A 27,157-nucleotide genomic window follows, 5' to 3' on the forward strand; every position below is an offset into this window, starting at 1 on the left:
CACCCCAGGTGCTCTGAGCCGGGAGCGGAGAAGGGGACACTCCCACAGCCCACATGCCACCCCTGAGGGGCCTCGTGTGGAGCTGGGGGTGCTGTGCCCAGTCCCTCTCTCACCGCTCCTGGCCCCAGGGGCTGAACGGCTCCCCTGGGCTAGAGACCGACCTGCCCCAGAAGGGGATCGAGGGTCAGAGTGACGCCCAGACCACGGCTCCCAGCGTGGGTGGGAAACTGAGGCAGCGACCACTGGGCACACACCCCCTTCTCACATCTCTCTCACTCATGCCAGGTGGGCCCACTTGCCACCGCTCCGTCACCCAGGGACAGTGGGGGCTTCGGACCAGAGTGGCCTTAGTGGGTGATAGCTTTGGGGGGGGCCCTGGCGGCCCTGAGACAGCACTGACCCTGCCTGTGCAGGGGTCAGTGTGCCCCTCTCTCCCACTGTGGCCACGGTCACTCCTGCCCCCTCAGAGCCAAGGCTCTGGGTCCTTACATTTTCTAAGTCACAGTGACTTCGATATATTTTGCACCACATTTTGGTGGGACTTCCACCAATCCACGTAACCATCAGAGGCCCCAGAGCCTGGAGTTAAGGGGGGGTGGCCTGGACCCACCCCCAGAGGGCTGGGTGGAGGCCAGGCACCGAGGGGTCCCTGGGCAGGGAGCTGCGGCCAGACCTCTGCCTGCTGTCCGGGCCCCTCCTCTGCCTGCCCACTAATGGCCCGCCTGGTTTCACCGGCCTCCAGTGACATCAGTCTGGTGCTGCCGTCTTTGCCGGGGATCCAGGAACCCCCCGAGTGGTCAGAGTGACCAATAGGTACTTGTTGCTTCCACGTGTTAACAAAATTGTCAAGGGAATTCACCAGTGGTCAACCATTTTACTTCTGGATCCGGACGTGGAGTCTGACGCGGGAGGCTCGGTCTGCATCTTGCCGCGGTTCCTCCTGGTCCTGAACTCGTTCCGGTGCTTTCCCACAACACTGACGGGGCACTGCCCGCCCGGTGCCCTGCCCGCGCTCCGTGGGAGGAGAGCAGGAGCTGCTTTGGGGGCAGACGTCTCTCAGCCCTCGGCAGCGGACAGGCGCGCCCGATCTGGGTGCTGAACTGCTTGAGGGAGGGGTTTGACCTGCAGATAATGAATCAGCCACAAAGCGGAGAAGCAAAAGGGGCGTGCGTGCCATCGGCACAGATGCGTGTATCTCACCCAGACCCCACACGGGCGCCCCCGTGGGGTGGGTTGTGGCACGGGGTGCCGGACCGTCCCCCTGCATTCGGGATGCTCGCTGGACGCAGTGGGGCACCACCCAGCAAGGGGCCTGGTGCGCCCCCTCTGGTTTCTGATCGGAAGGGAAGGTACGTCACCGAGCTCAGCCCGCGTGACTTGGCATGAGTCGCCCCGACTGCTTTATGGAAAATGACAGCTAGTAGGAAAGTAATTAAAGATGTATTTTGCTGAAAGCAATAGTATTTTTGGAATCAATACCAACAATTTTGAAGTTGCCAGCGCCTTCCACAGCCACTGTGTCGTCTGGAAGACCTCGATTCCGGGAGCAGGGTGCCAGCCCCTTCCCGGGGTCACTGTGGCTGACTGTCTGCTTGCTCCCTGGCCTCAGCGAGGGTTCAGGAGGTCTGGTGGGAAGGGATCCAGCGGGTACCACACTGGGGTGCTCACAAGGCAGCAGGGCCATTGCGGGCGGCTGCCACTGAGTCAGGCGGGGTGGCGGGGACCGAGGTTTCGAGTCACACACAAGGGGGCAGAAACCTCGTTCGTGCTTCTTATATGACTCTCAAAGCAGAACCATTTTACCTGCGGGAGCCTTGCCCTTGGAAGGTCTCCCCTAGCTGGGTGGGGGCTCCCCAAGGGTCTGACCGCCTCGTCCGCCTCTGCATGAACAGTGGGGTTTCCACAGGGCCTCCACGCGGCCTCAGCGGTGGCTGCAAAGTCCACGTCCCGACCCACAGAGGCATCCCACCGGCTCCATCCTCCCCTCCTGTCCCCCACCCATTCTTCCACTGCCTGAGTCTTGCTTAGCTTTCAGGTGTCAGACAACTCTTCCTCCAGGAAGCCTTCCTGGGATGCCCTGCCTCTCCCAGAACAGCAGCCCCAATTCCAGCTGAGCCCTTCCCTCCGTGACTGATTTGCAGGTGACCTTCCTCACCAGCCCCCACCCAGAGACCCCGACTGTCTGACCAGTTTACTCCTGGTCTCTGGTCTGGGCCCCGGGCAGCTCCTGGTTCAGTTGGTGATAGGTAGGCAGCATTCTGACCTCCGCCACTTTTCCGTCCCCCAGTCCTCTCATCCCCGCCCTCAGGTGCCGCCCCAGGGTGCGGGTGGGCTTGTCCCCTGTCCGGGGTGTCAGAGCTTTGACCCCTCCCTCTCTCAGACCCCAGAGGGGGCTGGGTCGGCGGGCAGTGAACCCTGCGCCCTGGTGGCGAACAGGGCAGGGGCCCTCCTGTGGGTGACGGGGCTGTGGTGGCTGAGGGGGTCAACAGTGCTTGGGGAGCTCACGGAGGCCATGCGCCGGCTGCCTGTGGGGTTCCCTGGCAGTTAGAACGCAAATAACTCGGGCAGGTCGGGGGCACATCCCTGATTCTGGAGCCCCGGGCGCCACTGGGGCCTCAGAGTTGCCACACCGTGCGTGGCTACCCACTGGCCCCGTGCGCCCCACCCCATCCCCAACCGGAACCAGCCTGTGTGTGCAGCCTCCTTCAGTGTGACACCGTGAGGCACATGGACACGCGACCGCCCCCCTCGGCCAGGGTGGTGACTGTGCGCAGCTGACAGGCCTGCTGTCCCCTGAGGTCTCAAGGTCTGGGTGCCGGGACCCTCGCCGCCCCACGGGTCCAACAGAGCATTAATGGGGCCTCATTGAGATGCAGAGTCAGCCGCCATTAATCTCTGGGACCCGCCGGCCGGGCGCAGGAGATAAGCCTGGATTAAGGGAATTCTGAGGTGGATCCTCTCAAAGTGCCTGGCGGCTTGGGGTTCGGGGTTTGGGGGTGCTCCTCCGGGCAGCGCTGTCCCAGTGAGCTGGCCAGGGAGGATGGAGGCCTCAGTCTGAGATGGTGGCTGGGTGGGCAGCACGTGGCTGTCACTGGGAATGGGGTCCGTGTGCTCACTCGGCCTCCACACTGATGAGTTTGAGGGACGGGGTGGGGGAGGGGGCGAACCCGGCCTTCCTGGGGCCGCCACCCCCGCCCACCGTCGGTGGCTGATGCCGCGTTTACAGACAGCGGTGGCCTTGTCTGCGGCAGGACCGGAGCCGTGGAGAGACCCGCCCGGGCCAGGCTGCATGGGAAGTAGCTGTTGTGACTGTTGAGTGTCTTGGGCTTCCTGCGGTCGGCCAGAGTGTGAGCCCCGTGGCACCGTGGGGTGCGTGGCTCCCAGGCGTGAGGGTCCCCCGGTCTTCGCTGTGCTGTGCTGCAGGGCAGGGGCCGCGGACCCCTGGTGTGCTGACTTGGGTCAGGGTCACCCCCCGAAAGGCACTGGGGATGGACACTGGGGACAGACAGCAGACCCAGCTCCTGAGCAGCCTCAGAGTGGCGGAGCTGCCGTCTGGCGGTGCATCCGACACACACGCCGAGCGCGGCTGGCCTCCAGGGTCGGAAGGGACTCACCCAGCTCAGCCTGCCCCACGGGCCCCAGTATGTGCCCCTGCAGATGCCACCGTCAGGGCACCCGCACTGCTCGGTCATCGAGAACCAGGCCTGTCGTGATACCTCGAGGAGCNTGCTCCTCCGGGCAGCGCTGTCCCAGCGAGCTGGCCAGGGCAGATGGAGGCCTCAGTCTGAGATGGTGGCTGGGTGGGCGGCACGTGGCTGTCACTGGGAATGGGGTCCGTGTGCTCACTTGGCCTCCACACTGATGAGTTTGAGGGACGGGGTGGGGGGGGGTGCCCGAACCCGGCCTTCCTGGGGCCGCCACCCCCGCCCACCGTCAGTGGCTGATGCCGCGTTCACAGACAGCGGTGGCCTTGTCTGCGGCCGGACCGGAGCCGTGGAGAGACCCGCCCGGGCCAGGCTGCATGGGAAGTAGCTGTTGTGACTGTCGAGTGTCTTGGGCTTCCTGCGGTCGGCCAGAGTGTGAGCCCCGTGGCACCGTGGGGTGCGTGGCTCCCAGGCGTGAGGGTCCCCCGGTCTTCGCTGTGCTGTGCTGCAGGGCAGGGGCCGCGGACCCCTGGTGTGCTGACTTGGGTCAGGGTCACCCCCCGAAAGGCACTGGGGACGGACACTGGGGACGGACAGCAGACCCAGCTCCTGAGCGGCCTCGGAGTGGCGGAGCTGCCGTCTGGCGGTGCATCCGACACACACGCCGAGCGCGGCTGGCCTCCAGGGTCGGAAGGGACTCACCCAGCTCAGCCTGCCCCACGGGCCCCAGTATGTGCCCCTGCAGATGCCACCGTCAGGGCACCTGCACTGCTCGGTCATCGAGAACCAGGCCTGTCGTGATACCTCGAGGAGCTGGGCACCTGAGGGGCTCTGCGGACGGAGGGCACATCGTGGTCTCAGACATCGCCCCCTTTGCTGGGGACAAGAAACGCTGCGTCCTCCTTGGCCGCCCCCCACGTGTCAGCTGCTGCCAGCGGCTAAGTCTCAGCCTCGTTGCCTCTCCGACGAGGGGAGTTCACGTCAGGCTGCCTGGGACCGGGCCCCGGTGCTCAGACACGAAGCCGATGGAGCTGTGTGGGGGGACCTGGCTGCTGCTGTCACCGCTGGACGGACAGACAGGGCAGAGAGGGCTGTTACCACTGTCCGGGGGGGTGGCCAGAGCCCCGGCCCCCTCCTCGGGCGCCGTCTTTGAGCCTTAACAAGGCCACGCGGGGAGAATTTCAGGCGGCTGAGTCCAGCTCTTCGCACGCACAGGCCGCCTCCCTGCGATTGTTTCATCGGGAGGCACTGTCAGCGCAGACCTGACAAGTGACAAGTCCCAGGCTCATGCCGACTGGATGATCAAAGTCTTGTCAATACCGGCAGGCGCGAGGAGGGCAGCTGTCTGCCGGGCGGCTGCCTCCACAGCCGTGACCTCGGAGCCCCTCGCCCAGGTCACTCCCGCGTCCTCGCCTCACTGACGGCGGGGCCCCTGTGCCCAAAGCGCGGGCCCAACGGGAAGACCGGCGCCGTGCCCGGAACGGCAGGTGATTCTGTCGTTTTTATGTGTCAGAAACAGGTGGTGTGTTTTTTGTGGTATTTGATAGCAGCCACGTGGTAAAGACCGTTTTGCCAGAAAAAAGTACATTCTGAAACAGCAAAACTGGAAATGCCAACTCGGGGATGCAGACCCGCCTGTGAAGAAGGGGGCACAGGGGGTTGAGCCCCACCCCGGAGTGCGGGGACCCTGACCCGACCCTCCTCCTCCTCCATCCACACCCAGGACAGCGCCCGGCCACCACCCGCCCTGGAGCTGCAGGGTCACCGTGGTGCCACACTCCCGACTGGCCATGGTCTCTTCAAGGGTCTCCCGCTCAGTGGCACTCAGCCGGCCTCTCTTCAGATGCCCTGGTGGGGAGCCTTCCGGAGAGGCCCAGGCCCCACACAGGTGTCACACCCTGGCTGTTGCCCCTCCTGCCCCCAGGCCCGCCCTGGGCCCCTGGAGTTCCCTGCAGCTCACGGTTTAGCAGGGCATCAGACGTGTGACCTCGTGGTGGGGGAGTGGTAAGCCTGTGGGAGCAGCCAGGAGGAGTTCCCGCTTGGCCCATAGCAGCGTGGAAGACTTCCTGGAGGAGGTGACAACTGAGCAGAAGCAGGAATTTAGAATGAAAACTGGATGTGAGGCCAGGTCTCGCTGGCTCAGCACACGCAGCGGAGATCATGTGTGCGTATCGAGCCTGGAGTGCCTCGCTCAGGGGCTGGTGCACTCAGGGGCTGCCCTGGGAGCAGGCGGCCCGGTTTGTGCTCCGGGCCTGTGGAGCTCTGCGTTCCTGGGGAGCGGTGGGGCACCGTGTCACCTGGTGTTTCCTGCTGGAGGCCCCGCCCGAGTGTCTTCTGCAGGGACTCTGGGAAACCCCTCTCTCCTTCGTGGCTGCGGCCTGCTCCCCAAGTGGTCTCCGCCTTCCCCCGCCGCACAGACGAGGCCTGGAGTGTCACGGGCCAGGCTGGCGGGAGCCCCTCGCTGAGACGTGACCCCCAGTCCTCAGCCCGCCGCCTGCAGGCAGCCGTGGCTCTGGGGAGCGCCGGGGGCAGGGGCGCGCACGTCTGCAGGCCAGCGCACCCCACTCTCATTTATATCGCCCGTTTCCGTAAAACCACGCTCAGAGTGTTTGGTAATCTCTGCCGAGATTAAGTGTAATGCTGCACGTTTAATTGATATAAGTGGTTCCAATTCTCCTTAATATGACAAATCTCCAGTGTGAAATATTCTTAGTTAATGATCAACATAAAATAGAGTTCATTTTTAATGTGAGTACAAGATTTGAATTAATTTGTAGCTGGAGCGGGCTTATTCAATTTGGTGTGCATTGTGTGCACAGGCACATGCATGGTCATACGTGTGGCCTGGTGCAGACACGCGTGCTCTGGGTGAGGACGGGAGGCCAGGCCCTGCGGGTCTGTGGGGAGTGCACCCTCGAGTCTCGCTGGTGAAGCATCGCCCTTGGCTCTTGTACATTGGGGAGCTGCCCGCCGGGGTCTCTGGTGGAGCCCCTCTGGGGTCTCTGGGGCCTGGTAGCCTGGCCTGACCCCCGGGCGTGGGCCGTGCCCCCAGCACCAACAGACTCCGCGCCAGCTGCCCTGAGCTCCTCTGCTGCTCCGCCTGGTTTCCGACCCCCCTCTTCTACCCGAGGGCCAGCAGGTGGCTGCATGTGGGCAGCTGGCGGCCCCCCAGAGAGTTCAACAAGCGCTTCAAGTTCAACAGCACTTCAAGTTCAACAAGCCCTGTGTGTGCGAGGTCCAGTCCAGGGTAGGCCTCGGGGCCAGGGCCCAGCAAAGCCCATCTGGTGTCCACCTGGTGCGGGCTGGTTGTGGGGCTCACGCAGGCAGGTGCCAGTCCCCCAAGGCGCTGAGGTCAGGGGCACCTGCACGGAGGCAGGGCTCCCTCAAACACCACCTGCCTTCCCTGCTGGGAGGGACAGGGACAATGGTCTCACTGCCACTGAAGGGGAAAATGGGTGAAAGAGGCGGCATAGGTGCCAAGTGGGATCTGAACAGGGTCCGAGCCGAGTGGGGAGGGAGGCGCCGCTCACAGGAGACACCTGTGCCCCCTGGGCCCTGCGCCCCTGCCGCGGGAGACCAAGCTGGGCTCCCGCTCGGTGTCCAGCCCGCAGCCCTGCCCTGCTCACTCCTTGGTGGTCACCTCTCCAGGGACCCTGGGCACGGCCTCCTGCCCCTCCCGCAGCCAGGCCAGGCACCACGCGCAGGGGCCCGAATGCTGCGTTTTCCCAGATTTCCTCTCACACTGCAGAACCGCTCTTCTCTCAAATCAGTGAATCCTATACATTTTCTGAGCAGAAATTGCTTTCGGCTCACCGTTTCGTCTTTTCGTTGGCTCCCCCGCCTGTGGAAGCCGCCCACCTCCCAGGAATTCACACACGGCACCCGCGGAGTGAGAGGCTGGCGTGTGCTGGGTGGCGATTTTCAAGAACGGCGTAACTTTGATGAGAAGCGTACGGATGAATAAAAGTACCGTCGCTGCCTGTTACTAATTAGGCATTTTGTTGTCCTTGGATTTAGAAAGAAGGTCGCCCGCTCCCAGCAGCCCCATGTGCTGGACAGGAGGGCTGTGTCCTCATGGTGGGCAGGGACCGCCACCGGGTCTTCGCCCTGGGAACGTGGTGGGTGACAAAAAACGGGTTCCCCAGGAAAGACGGAGGAAGAGACACTGTGACAGGGTCTGTCTTTGGAACTCGGCACCGAGAGGCTGAGACAGGGGCCGCCATCCTGGGCCGCAGGGGCCCACCCACGGGGACTGCCTTCCCCTCGCATCTTCTGAGGACAAGGTGGCCAGCTCTGTGGCCCCTGCTACCTCGGTCCTAAGGAATCGTCCTCTGCACTTTAAGGAGAGACGCGTGTGATACGGAATTGCCGCCCTGGGAGGCCTTCGTCCCCAAGCTGGCTCAGAGCTCCCTGTGTGGGGGGGGTGGGGGGAAACCTGTGGTTTGTCCCTGCTGCCACTGCCCCTGGGCTGCGTCTCTGGGACATGAACTTGGCTTGAGGCTCCGCGGTGCTGGCGCTGCTGACGCTGAGAAGCCGCTCAGGGGCCACAGGTTGCGCCCCAGTGCGCCTTTGGGGGCATGGACTGATTTAAGCTGGTTATTTTTAAAGAAACAGAAGATTCCAGAGGCGACTTGGACCCTCCCTTACCTGCTTAAAGGAGATCAGTTAAATAACCTCCTCGCTAAAGAGCATCTCCTTAGCTCCGTGAAAGGAGCTGGGTGTGGCGGATGGGGAGGAATCGGGGACATCTGTCAGGCACCCCTCTGGGTCCCACGCTGCCATTCTGCCCAGCGGGGCTCCCGCAGAGGTGGGGGCTGATCTGCCCTCTTCTCTCGCCTCGGTGCCTCTGCGGCCGGGGGATGTCTGTGCCCCCAGCCGTGTGCGGTCCAAGCTGGGCCGGGTGGGCCCCCCGCAGACAGCCTGCTTGCCTGCCTGGCCCGCAGTGTCTACCCACGGAGCTCAAGGTGGGCACTGTGGGTCCTCACACGCACGGTCTCCAGGTGACAGGGAGGGAGGCCACATGCCTGGGTGGGGCAGCTGCAGGCTGGCTCCCTGGAGCCCCAGGTCTGTGCCCACAGGCCCTGGAGACATTAAGGGGTCGACAGGGTACCTTCTGCCAGGGGTGCCCTGCAAGAGAAGCAGAGTGGCTTTCCCGTCAGGAACGGCCTGCAGCCAGGAGTCCCTGGCCCGTCACATCAAATCACAGAGACTGCTGACCAGCAGAGAGCTCGGTGGCACCCCTGCCCCCCGCTGTCGGAACCCTGCCCTCCAAGCAGGGGCACCGCCAAGCGCTGTGAAGACCACTCAGCTCGGTACAAAAGATTCCGTGGCCAGGCTGGAAATGGAACGGGGCCCTGGTGTGACTGGAATGAGCTCTCTTCCTTCTGGGGAGATGAAAGTCCTGGATGACACCCAGTAAAAATATGTTCTCCCATTCTCTCTTTTTTAAATAAAGGTTTTATTTATTTATTTTTAGAGGGGGGGAAGGGAGAGAGGGAGACAAACATCAGTGTGTGGGTGTTTCTCCTGCACCCCCTACTGGGGACCTGGCCCACAACCCAGGCCTGTGTCCCGACTGGGAATCGAACCGGTGACCTTTCGGTTTGCAGGCCTGTGCTCAGCCCACTGAGCCACACCAGCCAGGGCTGTTCTTTTGTTCTTTCGGGGAAAATATTGACCTACTGTGTCCAGGTAGCAGTAGAGATCCTCACTGCTGTGATTTGCAGCATGAACAGCCACGTTGAGGCCCCCCTGGTCAGGCTGGGGGAGCAGCGTTTAGGAGGCGTTTCCTCGGGATGGTGCTGAGCAGGTGCCGAGTTGGCCTCAGGAGCCTGGGCCCTAACCCACCTGTCCAACGTCTTCCTCACCGTGTCTCTCAGCGGCAGCCCACCAGGGGACCAGTGCACCTGGGCACAGAGACGCCAGTGTGACTGCCACTCTGAGTCTCAGCGCTGTCCCTGGAGGGAGCCTGGCTGTTTGGTTCAGGTGGACCCCCCAGGCGAGTGGGGGGCTGATGCTCAAAAGCCATCTCCCCACTAGGTCTCCGGTAGGTTGCAAAAGTTTGGGGGGACCGGGGACGTGGGAGCATTGGTGGAAGTTCTTAGCTGGAGGATCGTAGGGCCTGGCTGTTTGTGGGTAGGGGCGTCAGCACCCATGTCCCTGGACAGCGAACCCCCCACTTCCTGAAAGTTCTGTGTTGAGGTTCCAGGCGTGTCCAGCCCTTTGGTTCCGTGCGGGTGGAGGCAGAGGAGTGAGACTTTGGTTCCGGGGCAGCCGGGAGTCAGGGTGCGCTCCTCTGGGCTGGCTGCGTCCCCAGGGCCTGTGGTTTGGGGGCCGCTGTCTGGGAAGAGCAGGTCAGCACCTCATGAGACAGGTCAGGGCCATTTCGAGCTGGTTCTGCCCACAAAGAGGGTGCTCCGCCATCCCTGGCTACTCTTTTCCTGATGTCAGTTCAACACTCGGCCAACAGGCCCTTAACAGCGAAAACCAAAGCTGTCCCTGAGCCCCTGGGGGGGGGGGGCGGCCCTTGCTGATGGGGAGGGCGCAGTGGTGGGGAGCAGGGGCCTTTTCCCTCCCAGAGCCTGCGAGCGAGCTGAGGAGATAGAATGCCTTCTGGAAAGTCAGAACACGGGGAGGGGGGCCTGTGAAGCCTCGTGACCAGACCCGCCACGGGGTTCTTGTCCCATGAGCGGCCAGAAGACCATGTCCAGCAGTTCAGATGAGGGGCGGGGGGTTCCCACCTGAGTCCTTGCAAGGGCTCTGGACCCGCGGCCCTGTGCCCCTCGGCCGCTCTGCCTGGGAGGAAGCAATCAGCTGGGTAAACACTCCCTCTCCTGAGAGACTGGGTCGCTGCACTTCCCCACTCAGTTCCTTTGCAAGATAAATAACCATAAATATTAAACCATGTCAATAGCTTTATTAATAAATGACTTCTGGCTGTCTGAGCGATTCTGCAGTGCGGGCTGTGGGTGGGTCTCCGGTCCACACGTTCACCGATTCCCTGCGGCTTCCCCGGTGCTGGCCGCAGGGCGCTCGGCCCATGGCTGGTGTGGCAGGAGCCCCAGGGTGAGGGCTTCCCTGGGTGGCGTCCTCCTGCGTTTCGGAAGGTCTGAGAGGGCACATCCACACCGTTGGGCGGACGGAGGAAATGCAGAGGTGCCGTTTGTGAGGCTGGGCGTGTGTGTGGAAACGCAAGTCCTGACAAGGGGCCGAGGCCACCTCGGAGAGAGATGCCCAGCCCAGGGCTGGGAAACGGGCCGCCTGCCCCTTGCTGGGCCACCTGCCCCTTGCTGGGCCGCCCACCGGCCCCCACCGCAGCCACTCGGCCCACCCCGGGCCTGGACACCAGGGGCCGGCCTGCCTCCCGCTGTCGAGTTTGGGCTGTTTTGTCAGTCCCCACGCGTTCCGAGGTCCTTTCCTTCGAGCCCCGATAATGGCTCTGAAGGGACCTGGGGACACTTGCGCCGTGTGTCACCAGTCACGCAACGCGCCACCCACTTATGGCAGCCCGCACCACGCCCACCTCGCCGAGGTTTCCCTTTGTCTTTTCCGACAGACGCCCAGTACGACTGTGAGTTTAATGCCCCAAAGTTTAACGCCAGTGTGTGAACTCGGTCCCCGGCGTCTGCTATTGATCTCGCGCTATTTTAATGCATTTTTACTGACCGACATGTCCTGTGGTAAAGAATATTGCCTAAATTAGTTATCTGATTGGTTCTTTTGATTAATGGCGGGTCCGTGCTCCGTTACACATGGCAACACGATCAGAATAATCACTATCGCCCTACGAGCCGGGCTGGGCATTTTTTATTCCTTCATTTTTAAAGTTCATTTATAAAATTATTTAATGTATACGTCCTAAGTTGTAATTTATTTACATGACACCTTTTTCGATGGGAGCTGTTGTACTGTGTCACAAATGGCTAAGAAAACAAGGTAAACTAGATGTACAGATCAATGTCTCTTGGCTCAAGGGGGAAAAAAAACATAATCAAGATTCAGGAGCTGACCTTGTACCGAAGTCCGACTTGTCACAGAACAAGCAGGGAGACACCCAACCAGTCAGCAGGCCCCGGCGGGGCGTCTCCGCACGCGGGCGCTTCTCCGGGGGCGCGTCTGCCCGGAGCGCGGAGCCTGGAGCCTGGAGCCTGGAGCCCAGAGCGGGTGAACGCCCCTCCTTCTGCCCCCGTCCCCAGCAGCCTCGGCCCTGGCTGTCGTTTTCTGCCTCCGCTTCTGCGATGCGTGGCGCCGCCCCCACCCCCCCCCTGGCCCCCCTGGGCACGAGACCACATCACCCAGAACACACAGAGCCAAAGCGCCCGCGACCCCCGGACGAGTTGACGACTCCACGCTCTGCACTCCACTCGACTTTCCAAGTCGCTGGAAGAACCAGGTGTGGCTCCTGAGCAGGAGCTCTGAGGTGAAGCGCAGGGGCTTCTGCGGCCCGTTCTCCCCTGGGTGCGCCGAGGGCTGGAAAGAATGCCCCCCGCCCCCGTCTTCTGCAGGAGGTCTGGCTCCGCCACGCCATGGAAGAGCTCTGTGACATCAATGTGACGTCCGTGTGCACGGAGTCTTACGTGAGGCTCCGACAGCAGGTTGGAGCCCGCCATGGGACACACGCGTGTGCATGTGTGTGTGCGTGCTTCTGCTCCTGCTGCCTTGTGAGGCGCTCCGGGGGCTAAGATAAGAGAGCGAGTGAACTCTCGGGGGATACGCCCGTTGATACGGTTAAGGGGTGGCCGGATCGCCCGATGGGATCGTGGAAGTAGTCCCCGATGTCGAGCTGAAGCTGGACGGGATGGTTACCTGGAGCTGAGCACAGTCTCCATCTCTGCCTTTGCTGTAGTGTGTGTCTTGCTTGGCATTTAAAAACATGTTCTCGCCCTGGCTGGTGTGGCTCGGTGGACTGAGCGCAGGCCTGCGAACCACACGATCGTGGTTCGATTCCCAGTCAGGGCACATGCCTGGGTTGCAGGCCAGTTCCCAGCAGGGGACTCATGAGAGGCAACCATACATTGATGTTTCTCTCCTTCCCTCCCCCCTCTAAAGATAAATAAATAAAATATTAAAAAAATAAAATAAAAAAACATCTTCTCGACTTTAACAAAGCGGGATTAGTCCATTGGAGAGGCGGTCACTAGGATGGAAGGGGCCAGAGCAGCTCCCAGCAGGGGGCCTGAGCCAAGGGCGCTTGGCTGTGCCCCCCCCCACCTCCCCTTCCTTCCTTGGGCCACGGGACACCCCTCTGAGGGGCCGAGGGGCTGCGTCCCCGGGAAAGGGACCCATCCTCAGCCATTCATACTAATTTATCTTGAATTACTGGTCTTCCCCCTCAAAGTCCCACACAATGATTGAGTCTCTCGACGTGATTTACGTGTGTTTTAAAACCCCAGGCCCAGCATGTGGACCACAGGGTCGGGAACGCGTCTCCCCTCTCGCAGCTGAAACAAATAAAGCCCACGACGCACAGGCCTTCGCGGTGGCTCTTTGCAGAATGTAAGTGGTGGGAGGTGGGCCGCCCCGCTCCGGCTGGGGCCTGCCACCGACAACCGCAGAAGTCCAGATTAGGAAACAAATTCTCTGTTAAGTGAGACAAAGTCGGAGGCCCACCTCGCTCAGGGGAAATACTAATTGCAACTACCTTGCTAATGCCAGCGAGTCACAGGAAGGAAACATTAAGTTATTATTTTTAATAATGTTTACAAGTATATCCAGCCGTTCCCGCCGGTGAAAGATGTCAGCCTTGGCCCGACGCGGCAGGGCCACTTTTCACCAGACAGGCTCCTCGTCTCCCCCCTGATAGCAATCATTAATTTTATTTTTTAACTCGGTCTTCAAATGAAGACAGATGAGCCGGGGAGTTTTAAATGCAGGCTGCTTACGCTCAGAAAAATGGCTGAGAGACGGTGGATCGCGGCACCGGGGCCGAGGCGGGCCCCGGTCTGGGGAGCAAAAAGACCTGGGTTCCGGGAACGCAGCGGGGCGGGGCCCCAACCCGGCAGGGCTGCCCGGAGGCCTGGCCGAGGCTGATGGCGGGGATGGCGTGGGCAGGCTGCTGGGAGCTGTAGGCAATTGTAATGTTACATGGTGATGTTTGTATCTTATTAACAACCTTCTTAGTGTCGGAAATCAACGGGCCTTTTAGATACAGCAGCATTGATGGCATTGGGCTGTATCTTTTTCTTTTTTTTATCTTCACCTGAGGATGTGTCTATTGATTTGAGGTGGGGGGGCATTGATGTGAGAGAGAAACCATTGCCTTCCTTGCCTTCCATTTGCGTCCTGACTGGGGATTGAACCTGCAACCTTTTGGTGCCCTGGACGACGCTCCAACCCACTGAGCCCTCCGGCCCTGGGCTGTGCTGTGTTTCTCAGACACGTTTTTCTCGCCCGTGGAATTTCATCTGAGCCGTGTTTTTAGTGAAACTCCGATTGGCTGTGTTTGTTTGCCATCACTTTATTTTTAAGTCAAAGGCTTTGACTTGTTGTTACTACAGGCTGCTCCGGGGAGAATCTAGACGCCCTGCTGAGGTCTCGGGGGAGGGAAGGGGACATCTCAGGTGCCGGCTGCTGGTTCTGGGGGGCTGCCGGTCGGGGGCGAGCCCCAGGGAGGGAAGCCCTTCCAGGTGGGGGAGCTGGGGCTTTGAACTGCGTCCTCCTGAGAGCAGCTGCCCGACTGGGGGGGCTCAGCTTTCCCAGGGCCTGGACGCTGACTGTGGGCCTTCCGCCACCGGAGGAGGGTCTCTCTAAGGTCTCTGCAGCCGGACCTTGTGAAGTCAAGGGGCGTGAGGCCCGCGGAGCTGCGCTGTGTCCGCTGCCCAAGCCGGGTGAGCACACAAGCAGTGTTATAGCCATCCTCCAACCTGACTTCCCTTTGAGATTTGCCTGTTTCTCCCCCGCCCCCCCCCCCAATGGTGGTCCTTCCACTGCGGAGGGAGGAGGTCAGGGGAGGCTGTGGCAGGCCTTCCCGAGCCCCAGGGCTGGGGGGCCTGAGGCTCCGACTTACCGTCCCCCATCTTTCCTGTCCTCCCCTCTTTCGGAAAGAGCGAAGGGCCAGGGCAAGCGTCCGCTCTTTGAGTCCCACCAGAGGCCTCACCTCACGGCTTCCTCCCCCCGTCCTGTCCCTTCCTGTCCGCCCTGCTGGTGAGAAACGGTGGCAGTGGGGCCGGTGCCCTGTCCTGACGAAGGGCACGCCGTGTAGTATCGAGCACCCAGGGAGGACGCTCGGGTGAAAGCTGCCCCCGCTGGGTGGCTGGCAGAAGGCAGTGGCGTGATGCCACGGGGCAGAGGGGTGGCCACGGGCTGTGACACTCGGCCCTGTCGGGGGGAAACGCCCTCCTTGTTGCTGGTATGGAAGTGGCTGAAAAGAACAGCGAAAGTGGGCGTGAAGGGAGCCCGCGGGGGTTCGGCACGCTGCGTGGGGCGGCAGCCTCGAAAACACGGCCGTGGGCGCCGTGTCTAACTCGGAGCAGGCTGGCTGCGGCATCGGGCCTGTGTCTGCGGAGGGTTTCATCATGCACAACGGGCAGGCAAATTCCTGCCCAGCAGATTTATTCAGTGGGTTTATGCTTTTACCAGGTCTCACAGCACGTCCCCCCTGGCGTGTGGGGTCTTATTCATCAGAAGGGTTGGGGACCTCAACGTGGTGGATTTTAAAGGGTCACGCTGCTGATGCCGTGCGTGCACTGAGATCTGCGGGCAGCTCGCTGCTCCTCCGTGTTTTGTCTTCGGGCCGCGATGCCCGGGAGGTAACGCGAGTGAATTGCAGGGTTCGGCCGCCACGCGCTGCCGGACCTCTGCGGGGCTGCCCACTGTGAGCAACGGCTTCCACTCCCCCTCGTGGGGTGCCTCCGGGGCCAGGGGGACCACCCTGACCTGGCCGGTCGGGTTCTGGGCGGCAGTTACCACACTTCCTTCGTCTTTTTGGGGAGCGCCCTTCCTCACGCAGCGACATCGCGATTCACACGCAGCCTGAAGCTCAGCACAGGTCCCTGTGGTACTGAGACCGGGGACACAGGATGGGCACACGCCACTCTCGGTCACCTCGGAGCGCGGGCTGGGGCTGGGGCGGGACCACCGCCCCCCGTGGTGCGTCTGACACCTGCGGGGTCCACCCCTGGGTCTCCAATGTGGGTCGTCTCTCGGAAACGAACACAGGGACACAGCTGACAGCGTGTTGCTTGGGGCGGAATTCAAGCTTTCGAGAAAAAAGTGTAATTTTTAGAAAAACTTTGTCGCTGAGAGCTTCCCAGCTTCCCAATATTTTAAGAATTTCCCGACGAGGCAGGTGGAGTTAGCGGGGACAGTGACGTCTCAATTGCGTGTGACAGGACAGGTCAGCCTCGGAAGCCGTCCCTGATGCAGCGTCTCCTTGCGCTCAGTCGCAAAGTCCCCAAGGGCACTGGGTCAGAGCCGCTCCACGGCCACAGGGTCTAACGTCCCGGAATGGGGACCGCCCTGTCACGCGGCTCCGAGTGGCGCCCGACCCTTCAAAAGCCACCCTTGCTGAGTTTTAGTGCCAAAGAATGTCCACTGTCACCCGCAGGGGCTGCCACAGTGCCCCGTCTGCAGCCACAGAGCTGTGTGAGGCCAGACGCTTCCCCGCAGCCACCGTGGCGAGGGGCTGGCTTCGGAGCAACCCGGAGAGTGCAGCTGCGTCCTACCGGGCCCTGGCCGACTCGCACAGCCAGACAAGACCGCCCTTCCCACGGCGTTTTCATGTGGTGAAAGACGGTGATTTCTGCGATGGCGCGCTGTTCCTGTCAGCCTCAGGCAGCTCTGTTTCCCTAAACGACATTGAATTCCTGGTTTGCGTTTCTGAAGGGCGTGACCTGTGACAAGTGACCTGGAGACCCTCTGGTCAGGGCGTGTCACCTCGGCTCTGTCACCTCGGGCAGCCGGCCTCGGGCCCAGGCCTACGCTGGGAGCTCCGCCAGCAGGGTGCAGGGCTTTGGAAGTGTCCTCCAAGTCACAGGGTGGTGTCTTTGTGACTTGGGCCCCATCGGATCCTTGATGGACGCCAGGACTGCGGTGGGCTTCCTGGGACCCCACGCCGGCGTGCTGTGGGTGAAGTGGGTGACCGAAGGTCCTGGGTCCCGTTGGCAGTGGTAGCCTGGAGGGCGAGCTGCCCTGGCCCTGCATCCCTGGGCTGTTGGTATTTGGGAACACAGGGCTTCTGGGGGTGGGGCCATTGGGGGGGCTTTCCTCCACCGAATAGCCAAGAGCATGCGGATGCAGGCTCGTCCCCCAGGACTGCAGCCTGGAGAGCCGCTGTCGGCCCCGGGGGTGGGGGCCGAGCCTCCGGACCCCTGGCAGGATGGCTCGGGATTCCCGAGGCATCATTAGCGCCGCGGGCCCGTCTCCCGGCCTTTATCTACGGCGCTGCGTGTGTGGGTCCATGATTTTTCTCCCTCACAGCCCCTCTTCCCACCCAAACCAGCAGAAAAATAAATAGCCGCATAAAAGAGGTGGATGTTACAGACAGCAGAACACGGCCGGGCCCGGGCCGCACTTCCCCCGAAGAGTCATTTCGGTCTATTAGGCACATAATGCATGTTTTTAAAGAGCACCGTTGTAAATTCATGTTTGTTCAGATGGACTGCACCGGGGACTCTCCTGGGGAGAGAGGATGTGTTTTACTACCTGCCAGGGAAGATCCTGCCGCAGGTGAAATCAGGACCCACCGGAAGGCTCTGGCCCCTCCCCCGCAGCCGAGTGGGCGCCCGGCCCCAGGACAGCCCCCCCACATCTCCCTGAAGTCCAGGAAGTGCCTGTGCTCAGTGTCGGGGGCACAGGTGGGGGGCAGCTGTCCCGGGGAGGCCTGGCTCTCCTGCCAGCCCCAGGAGGGAGTGGACACCTTGGGTGCACCTGGGATCGCCCTGCCCGAGCGGAGTGTCCCTGGGCCCGAGGGGGGCCCCTTACCACGGGTCCTACTAGCAGCTCCGGCTGGGACTCCGCTCCCCCATTGTGACGACAGCAGAGGAGGCCACATCCGCCTGACCTCCTATGGGTGTGGGACCTCGTCCCCGTTGTTTGTGAAAGTGTCGCCTCCCCAGGCTGCGTCTGACAGGCTCGGTCAGCCCTTGGAAACAGAGCGACCCCCCGGAAGGAGTGATTGCCCAGGAGACGATGGGCACCTGCCCCGGCTCCACCAGGAGCCACAGGACGCCCTTGGGCCACAAATTAGTGAAGCTCTGTCCCTCTCCTGCTGGAGGTGGTGGCTGGTGGGAGGACCTGTGCGGTGTGTCACCAGGAAGCAGCTGGGGGCGCTGTCACCTGGGCATGGCATGAACGTTCTGCGCCCCAGCGGGGTTTCAACCAGGGATTGTGGAGCCACCCACACCTGAGTCGGGCACCACAGCTGTGTTACAACGGGGTGACGTGCTCACTCAGCCACTGCCACCACCCGCAGGTGCCGGTGCGTGGGGAGGACCCCATCCTCACAGGCTCCCGGGCTCCTTCTTGGTCTGTGTGCTGCGGCCGCTGCTGCCCGAGTTCTTCGAGACAACCGAGGTGCTCCTGCTGGCCCGGGGAGCCCCCGGCACTGAGCCCTCCTGGCCGTCTGCCGCAAGCCCTCCCAAGGCCAGTTGGCCCGTCCTGGCCTGGGCCTGGGGCCTCAGATTCGGGGCCGGGGTCCGAGCGTGCAGGCTGCTGCTGAGGGCCAATGCCTCTCGGCCCTTCCAGAGGGCAGGGCTGGAAGACGTACAGGTCCTTTTCCGTTTCTTTTCTTTCTTTGATGAAACTGTGATTCCAAACAAATGTCTCCAATTCAATCCCAACTGCATGGGCAGTTCCCCCCTGCCCATCTGCACTGGTTCCTCCCTTCTCTCTCAGGAAAGCACTAATACATGTTTTGATTGGTTTTGTTTTTTGCATTTTTTCTTCTCTGAGCTGCAATACACACACGATTATTTCAGAGCTGCTCACTGTCTTGCTGGCTTGCTGGCTGCAGAGGGGCTTGCGGTGGTCTGTCGTCTTTGTGGCTTTCTCAGCAGTGTGAGCAGCCTGTGTCCACTCAGGGGGAGATATTAGAAAAATCCAGATTTGGCAACATCTCACAGGGCAATGGGCGTGGATTCAAAAGCGTCAATGCTGGAGATAGGAGAGGGGGAAAAAGCAGGAGAGCTGTTCCCCATTACCGGGGCCCGGAGCCGCGGTGACCCTCAGCAAACGGCTGGATCCGGGAAAAAGGAAGAGCAAGCCTCAGGGATGCGATTCCGACACCCAGGTGCCTGGGACTGTCCTCGGTGTGAGGCCACAGGCTGCAAGTGCGGGGCCGGGCTGCGTCAATGCGTCCCTTTGTATCTTCCTTCTCAGGAGACAGACGATGAGCAATAAAGAAACGTAATTTCAGCTTTTTCATAGCTCATAGGTGTGCGCTTTTGATGTTAAATTTTAAGCTATGCCGAACCCACCCTCCTCGCAGCCACGAATTTCTCCGTTTCTGTCTCTAGAGATTGTGTGAATTTGGCTCTTTTTAAACGTCCATGTGTTCTGGTTTCAACGTGTCTCGTCCCACCTCCCCACCTCAGGAGTTGAGCTCTTCAAAGAGCATATCTGGTATGAAAGGCCCTTTAAACAGTTACTGCACACCACGCCTTCAGAACGGACAGTCCGCTTCTCCAGTGTGGGGCCCCGCCACCCTGCTCCCGTCTCTGTGATGCTCGTTCTGATCCCAGGGCCTCCTCACCTGCTCTCTGATGCTCACATCTGAGCCACCATCAGGGCGCCTGGGCCCCGTGTGGGACATCCGGTGGCTTGGACTACGGGGCCCATCCCCGACAGAGGTCTCATGTCCTTCGCGCTTCCGATGCCCCACGACCGTCACGAGCCCGAGACAGCTCTTACATTAATTCTGGGGCCTCAAAGTCTTCAGGGTCCCCTAGAAATTGCAAATTCAAACTGTAACCCGCTTGAGGCCAGGGTTTGAATTCGAAAGTGAGCATTTAGGCGCTGTCCCCTGAGGGGCTCCTGTGCCCTTTCTCTGTGTGGTGGTCTGTGAGTTGTGTGTGAGCATCTTCCTGGATGGAGGGTCCAGCTTTGTGAGGGTCATGTCTTGAGGCAGGAATCATGCTCCAGGCACCACACCCCCCCAACCCTGGTCTAACCCCCTCATCAGTGCGCAGACGGGTCTGCTCCGTGAAGTGCCGTTACGGGCAGACACTGTCCCTCACGACGGCTCTGCTGCAGCCCCCACCCGGCACCTCCAAATATGGCCCCACTTGGAAAGGGTGTCTTCATTGAGGACATCAAATGAGAAAGAGGTCCTTAGGGTGGGCCACTCCAGCAGGGCCTGTGTCCTTGTCAAAGGGTCGTTGGGGCACGGAGAGGGTTCGTCAGAGGAAGACACTGTGAGGACACGCGGGCGATGCAGCATGAAGACAGGGTGCGGGGAGCCCCCCTGCACGCTGGGGTGCAACGGGCCTGGGAGACCGGGAGGGGGCTGTGGGCCGTCCTTCCTCCCCCTGCCCCTCGGAGCAGGGCCATGGCCCCCCAGCCGCCACCTGGACGCCACACGCCTGCCCCCCGGGGCTGGGGACCACTGTGTTCTGTGGTGTGAGCTGCTCAGCCAGAGGCAGTTTGGGCAGTGGCCTCGGGGACTCGCACAGGCACCGTCCTGCCCTGTCCTGTCCACACCCCAGGGCAGCCCGGCCTCTGCCCCACCAGCTCCTCTCTGGTCGCCGCTGACCCGTGAGGCCTCCCCTTCTCCAGGCTCTGCTCTGGGACTCGCACCCGCGCGGAGTGGGTGTGTCCTCGGCAGCAGCTCTCTGCCAGTCATCTCGGGTTCTCCATCCGCCCCGAGGGCCGCCTTTGGGGCCGCGGGGAACCCAGGAGAATATGAGCCAACGTTCCTGAAGAGAGAGACAGCTCCTGGACCAGTGTCCCATTGATGTCCTCGAGTGTCCCCCAAGGACCATGAGCAGGTGGCCTTGTGCTGGGAAGTGACCACGGACACCAGGAGATGAGGCAGGAGAGCCCCCCGGGGGGCACAGCAGCTAAACGCCACCAGCTGCTTCGAAACCCTCGCGCTTCGTGGCTTAGCTTCTATTTCTCTGCTTTGGCAGCGACCTGGGTACCCCCTTGTCCTTCACTCTGTGCAGAGTGGCCTCAGAGCCAGAGGTCGCGGGGCCCCGAGTGCCTCCGCCGGAGGGCAGCGCTCTCTCGGCACTCGCTGAGACTTGTGAAATATCATCAATCTCTCCGTCTTTCAACAGAAGGAATTCAGATCTTTGTGTGAAGTTGTTGACTTTAAAATGGCGGCACTAAGGAACAGTTCAAAGAATTTAAACACACTTTTAGGTCGAACACAATATATGCTTGTTTACTTAGTTGACTAATTGCAACTGGCCGATTGCCTTTTCAAAACCATCGGTTATGTAACTTTTCTGAAAAATGTTTTTCTGTGAAACAATAGTAGACATTTTCAGCTGTCTTTAAACCTTTGTCACAAATTTGCACATTTCTCTGTGTCAAAAAGCAAATTATAAATGGTGGCCATTGTCTTAGTCTTTTTTTTTAATACAGAGAAGTTCTTGATTCTATAGGCGTGTTTCCCTTTAAGGAAATGATAAAGAATAAAATTAATTGGAGACAGACGTTGCTTGACCCCCACGCTCTGGAAGCTCAGGGTTCACCCCGTGACTGCACATTTAATTCATTCCGTCGTTTTCTTCCTCCTCCTGCCCCAGAACATTCCGTGTGGTGTCGGCTTCTGCTGGAGAAAGACGGCTTCAATGGGGTGGGGGTGGGTCCCGGAGTCCACGGGGCCCCTTTCAGAGGGGGTGCCGGTCTGGGTACGCAGCGTAGGGCTGCCCGGGCTTCTGTTCTGGGCACAGGGAGCAAACGCACTTGTCTCCGAACTGGGGGTGGCATGCCCCTCAGAGCGCAGCTTCTCTGTCCAACACGAACTTTGGGGCTGTTGGTGTTTGGAGCCCAGGTCTGCTGCCCACGTGTGTATCCCCTCCAGCAGGAGCAGGGAGGAGCCAGTGACAGGATGAGCCGTCTGGTGTCGCTGCCAACTGGGTTCCTCCAGGGTCGGAAGGAAGCGGAGAGCCCCACCAGCTTCCAGGTGACCTGCCCCACCCCCACAGTGTGGCATCAGTCCCTCCCCAGGTCTGTTTCCTGGGGGGCCAGGGGTCACCGCTCTACTTCATCTTCCTGGGTGGTGGTTCACGAGCCAGCCCTCCCACTTTGGATGTTCTCCCACTGCTCAGCTTGCGCTGCCCCTCCAGGAGGGGAAGCCCCTTGTCTGTGGAAGTCGTTCACCCTGGATTCTGGGCCGTCAGGGTCCTCGGCGGGTTTGCCGCAGCCCCGGCCCCCTGGCCAGGTGGGCGTCTCTGAGCAGCTGTGTCCCGGGACGGGTCACCGGCCCCTGTGCCCCCTGACCTTCATCCCACACGGAACCTCCTGCTCCAGTTCCACCTGGCCGCTCTCCGGCTGCCAGTCCGTCCGCCCTCCACAGCGTCATCCTCCTGGTTCAGCCAGAGGGATCTTTCTGGAACAAGAGCTGACCCTGTCGCTGCTATAGTTATCCCTCTGAGGATGTCTCCACCTGGGATCCAGCGCCAAAACCGGCAGCCTGTCACCCAAAGGGCCTTGTCATCATCCTTGTCATCATCCCTGCCCCAATCCGCCAAACTTTTCTCTTGGCCAGTGCCCAGTCGCTCTGCGGCAGACCCTGCCCACACCAGGTCAAAGCAGAGCATCTTCGCGACTCCGTGAAACAGCCGCCTGGCTTCCAAACCCGTGAAGCAAAAAGTATTGGGGACGTGAAGAGGATGTAGTAAGTCCTCACTTATACTGGCAGAAACTTGCCTGGCCTCTCTTAGCACTCAATACATTAAGAAACATTTAAAAAATGAGTAATATACAAGACTTGAATAACACAATTACTTTGAATACACACACACACACACACACACACTTTTTCTAAGCGAATGGAAAACTCACATAAGGTTCAAACACACATGAAATAGTTTAAAAAGGGACCATGGACATTCAGAGGCCTAAAATCACGGTTGAGTTAAAGAGGAGAATGAAGTAACAGTAAGTTATTGATAAAAAGTTGACTCACTCAACTATTTACGTGAGGGTGACCTGCTGAGCCTTCACTGGGCGTGTGGGCTAGGAGACAAAAATGCTTTGAATTCAATGAACTAAACAAGGAACTCAGGAGGTTGGTGAAGACGGACAATATCGAGCCAAAGAAATTAGGATGAGGTTGACGATAACAACGGATTCAAAATTAACGAAATAAGAGAAAACACCACTAACTTTCATATCTGGTTCTTTGGAAGGACAAAAATGCCATGGTCCAGAAAAAATGGTGTACACAAAGCTAGGTAACATTAGAAATGAGAAAAAGATTGCAACTTCAGGGAATGAGGAGATTATAAAATTAAACGAACGTTGTTACATTCTAAAACATAGCCACGGAGGAAATTTCCTGGTAAAGACAAATCACCAAGATTGAGTCAAGCGCACCAGCTTAATACCATACTTTGTAGAAGGAAAACATTTTTAAACCAGTAAAAAAGATACTTTTTTAAAAATGGTTTCCGATATGGACATCTGTAGGCAAGCTGTACGAAACCTTCAGAAACGTGTAACTCCCCGAAACCTCCCCAGCTCATTGTGTGATGGGGATATTTCTCTGACAGTAAAAAAAGACAAGACCAGCATCAAAGTAAAACTAGAAACTTCATGCAGGAGCAGAGTACAAAAACTCTAAATAAAATATAATCATGTTGCTTGCTATGAAGTTTAGTTTTTAAAGGAACAAAGGGATAACTAAAACTTCAGAAACCTATTGTTGTAATTAAAGGAATTAACAGATTAAAATAGAAATGTCCTGTAAATAGGCACCAAGTAAAATTAATGTCTCCTTTGTGACTTTTAGAAGCCGTGAGAAGCTAAGAAAGGAAGAGAATATCTTAACTCAATAAATAAAAGGTGAAGAAATCCAAATTAATGACGCAAAATCAGAAATATTTTGTTTGAAGAAACTAGACAAGAAGACACTAAGTTCTAGACCCTAAATTTAAAAAAATGAAAGTAAATGAGCTGATAAATATTGTAGCAGAAGAAACAAAATACCCCTATTTATAGCTGACATGTTTCCACCCCTCAGAAACCAAAGTGAATTCCTCGGAAATATCACTTGAAGGGTAGTTGGATATGAGCTAAATACACGAAAGTCATGTCTCTAAACACTAGGAAACAACTGTAAAAGTCTCTCTTGGATGCTAGAAATCAAACAAACCATCACACCTAGAAATAAAGCCCACAGAAGATGTGCAGGGCGTCTGGGAACGAAACTGAGAAGGTCTGTAGGGCAGGTCACGTCACGGCATGAGCTCTGCTCTGCACGGCAGAGCCCCGAGAGGCAGGCGGCCTGGGCCGGCAGGCCTGCCCCGTCTCCCCACAGAAGCCGTCCCTGCGTGTGAGTGTCATCTCCCCACAGCAGCTGTCCCTGCGAGTGAGTGTCCTCGCCTGTCTGAGCCTCCCGTGCAGGTGGGGGCGCCAGTGGCCACTGGGCCCGGTTGGCGCTCAGAGGGCAGACAGCAGTTCAGAAGGTTCCTGGAACTTGGAGGACCCTGATCGACAGTCACCAAGAGCTGCCTTGAGGGCCTCTGGCCACCCCTGATGTCCCCAGCAGGCTTCGGGCGTGGGGTGGGGGACAGACCAATGGGCCACCTGGGACACATCGACAGGCCTCCTGAAAGCGTCAGTCCCCCTGGAGGGCACCTGCAGCAGACCCAGTTCCCAAGGACTCTGTGTGTGTGTGTGGAATTCGGGTCGTTCACGTAACATTTTTCTGAAAATGGGCCGTTCTGGGTGGAGTGGGGGAAGGGACGGTGGAGGGGCGCTGCCCCTGAGGGTGGAGTCTGGTACCCCGTGTTCGGCAGGTCTCTACCCGCACACGCAGCGGCGAGGCCACGCCGGGCTCCGAGGAGTGCCTCCCTGGCACCCACTCCAGGGGCGCAGTGCGCCCGCTCACGGATCTTGGGACCTGGGAGCTGTCTCCAGGTGCAGTTCAGACGCGGCAGCCTGTCTTTGCTGGATCTTTGCCATTTCAGGCTGGCGTCTGGGAAGGTAGAAGCCACTGAGCAGCTTTGTGTCTGGGGCTCCGAGGGCCGGGAAGCCCCACGTTTCTGGCCGAGTTTGTCCGAGACCCAGCAGGCCTAGGGCTCCTCCCTGCCGCCTCTCCCCACGGCCGCCTCTCCTTCCCCCGCCTTAGGGAACCTGGTCCTGGATCCAGGGTCCGCGGGTAGGTGTGGCCTGATGGAGGAAACACACCGCTCCAGGCTTGGCAAACAAGGACGGAGGCAGCTGGAAGTGGTCGGTGGTGAGAGAGGCCCCAGCAGCAGAAGGCACTGGTGCCCGGTGCTCTGCGGTCACCTGGTCTGGCGTCCACGCAGCCTCTCTGCGGGTCTGCTCTCCATCTGTCTCTCTCTTGTCTCTCTCCGGTCTCACATCTCACCCTCTCCTGCTGCCTTGGGCCCAGCCCAGCCCTGGCCTCACCCGGCCTCACGTTCGGGATCCAACGGAGACCTGGCTTCGCATTCTGTGTTCCTTTTCCGATTTCCCAAGGACAAGAATCTCAGCAGCTCTGGGTGACCTGCAGGGGTCGTGAGAACTGCTCCATCTAGTCAGCCGCCGACAGGGAACCTGCTGTCCAGCCTCCCCGGTGGCTGTGGAGGGCAGCCCGCAGTCCCTAGTCCCCGCCTCCGCCCCTCGGAGGGACTTCCTGAGGCTGGCCAAGGGGCGGCTGACTGCACCCTGAACGATCAACTGGAAGGTTCTGGCAGTGTGAGTGCAGCTTTCTGCCTGGTCCCCTGTCCCACAAAGGGACACCATGGGGAGACCGGGGCAGGGGGGAGAGCAGCTCCACTCAGGGTGCTTCCTGCAGACCGTCGAGGGGAGAGAAGGCTCATATCCGAGTGTGAGCTGGGGAAGCCAGGGGCTTGCGAGGACGAGCTGCAAGGTAAAATTCTGCCCCGCTGAGGCTCCCGGGGGCACCGAGGCGCAAGCTGCTGGGGTGGGGGGTTGGCACCTCAGCAGTTGCAGGCCCCTAAAGAGACACTGTGCTTTATTTCTCCTTCGGCTAAGAGACCAGACAGAAAAGGGAAGCGAATAGTCCTGGTCGGTCAGCAGAACTGCCCGCCCGCGAGAGAGGGGACGTGAGGAGCCACAGAGGACAAGACAGTGCCCGAGGCCATCAGCAAAGGGGCGGGTCACATGCCACCTTCCACTCGGTCCGCCGGTGACCCACAGCCTCCTGGGCCCACACCCGCCTGTCACCCTGGCCTGACGTCCCCACAGCCCCCTGAACACCAGCGCTGGCCCCGGTAAGTGGAGGCGGGTCTGCCACGGTGGCACCTGACAGCCTGTTAGCTGCACGCCGCCATACCTGCCTCCCTCCTGGCCCCCAGCGGAAACAGCTGCGGTCGCTCTCATCCCAGGCGCACGCCCTGCCGGAATCTCGTCTGGGTCTCACCCTTGCTGCACAGCGCCTCTTTGGAAAGGTCCCTGCCGGGGGAGGGTGGGGTGTCACAATTGTCTCCCTGGTGCTGTGCCCAGACTTCTGACCTTTGGGGGGGCTGGCGCCCTGCCCTCCCCTTCTGAGCACAGCTATCGGAGCGTGAGAGGCTGTTCTGTCCACACACACACACACACACACACACACTAAATTGTGACACACAAACGGCACGTTAAAAATGGCCACAGGGGTCCTCCTCTGCGCTGCCTAGGCGGTCGGGAGCAAGGAGCATCCGCGTAAGGCCTGCCACCGAGAGCCGGCGGCGACGTGGTGACGAAATGCAGCGTGATCACTGGGCCGGTGGAGCAGACAAAGGACATTAGGTGCAAACTGCGGCACTCGGAGGAAAGTGCGGACTTCAGTCACGGTGTCACCCTGGCTGCGTTAATTGTAACAAATGCACCGCCCTGATGTCAGATGCTGGGAATACGGCAAACCGAGCTTCGTGTCGGGGAACCGCCTGTGTTACCTTCTCAAATTTTATGTATATCTAAAACTGATGTGTTTAAAAGTCTGTTTTAAAAACGCCGGCACAGTGCTCGCCACCACCAGCTCGGCCCAGGAGGCTGCCCGGCCAGGTGGGGGCGGGGCCTCATTAGCCGGTTCTGCTCGGGAACCAGGAGGAAGCCGAGCCAGGAGTTCCTTAGGCATCGGGGCCTGCTTGAAAAGCTAGAAATTAACCGTCAAAGATGACTCCATATGGCTGGTTTCGTTAACCTCTTACGTGCCAGACAGGAGCTGCCTCAAAACCAGCATTTCTTCCTTGCTGCCAAGGAAGAAATTCTGGGATGCGCTGGGCAGGAGCCCGCATTTCCCAGCCCCCCACTGCGGCCCGCTGGCTCTGACCCCACAGCGGGATTCTATGCCTTTGGGGTCTGGAGGAGGTGCCAGGAGGGACGCATTTATTTTCGGGCTCTATCGCTTTTGAGCCTCCGCAGACCTCAGGAAGGGCACAGACTTTGTTCTGAAATCC

The sequence above is a fragment of the Sturnira hondurensis genome, unplaced genomic scaffold (genome assembly GCF_014824575.4).
Source record: "Sturnira hondurensis isolate 20B ecotype Veracruz unplaced genomic scaffold, ASM1482457v3 Scaffold0016617, whole genome shotgun sequence".
NCBI classification, from domain to species: Eukaryota; Metazoa; Chordata; class Mammalia; order Chiroptera; family Phyllostomidae; genus Sturnira; species Sturnira hondurensis.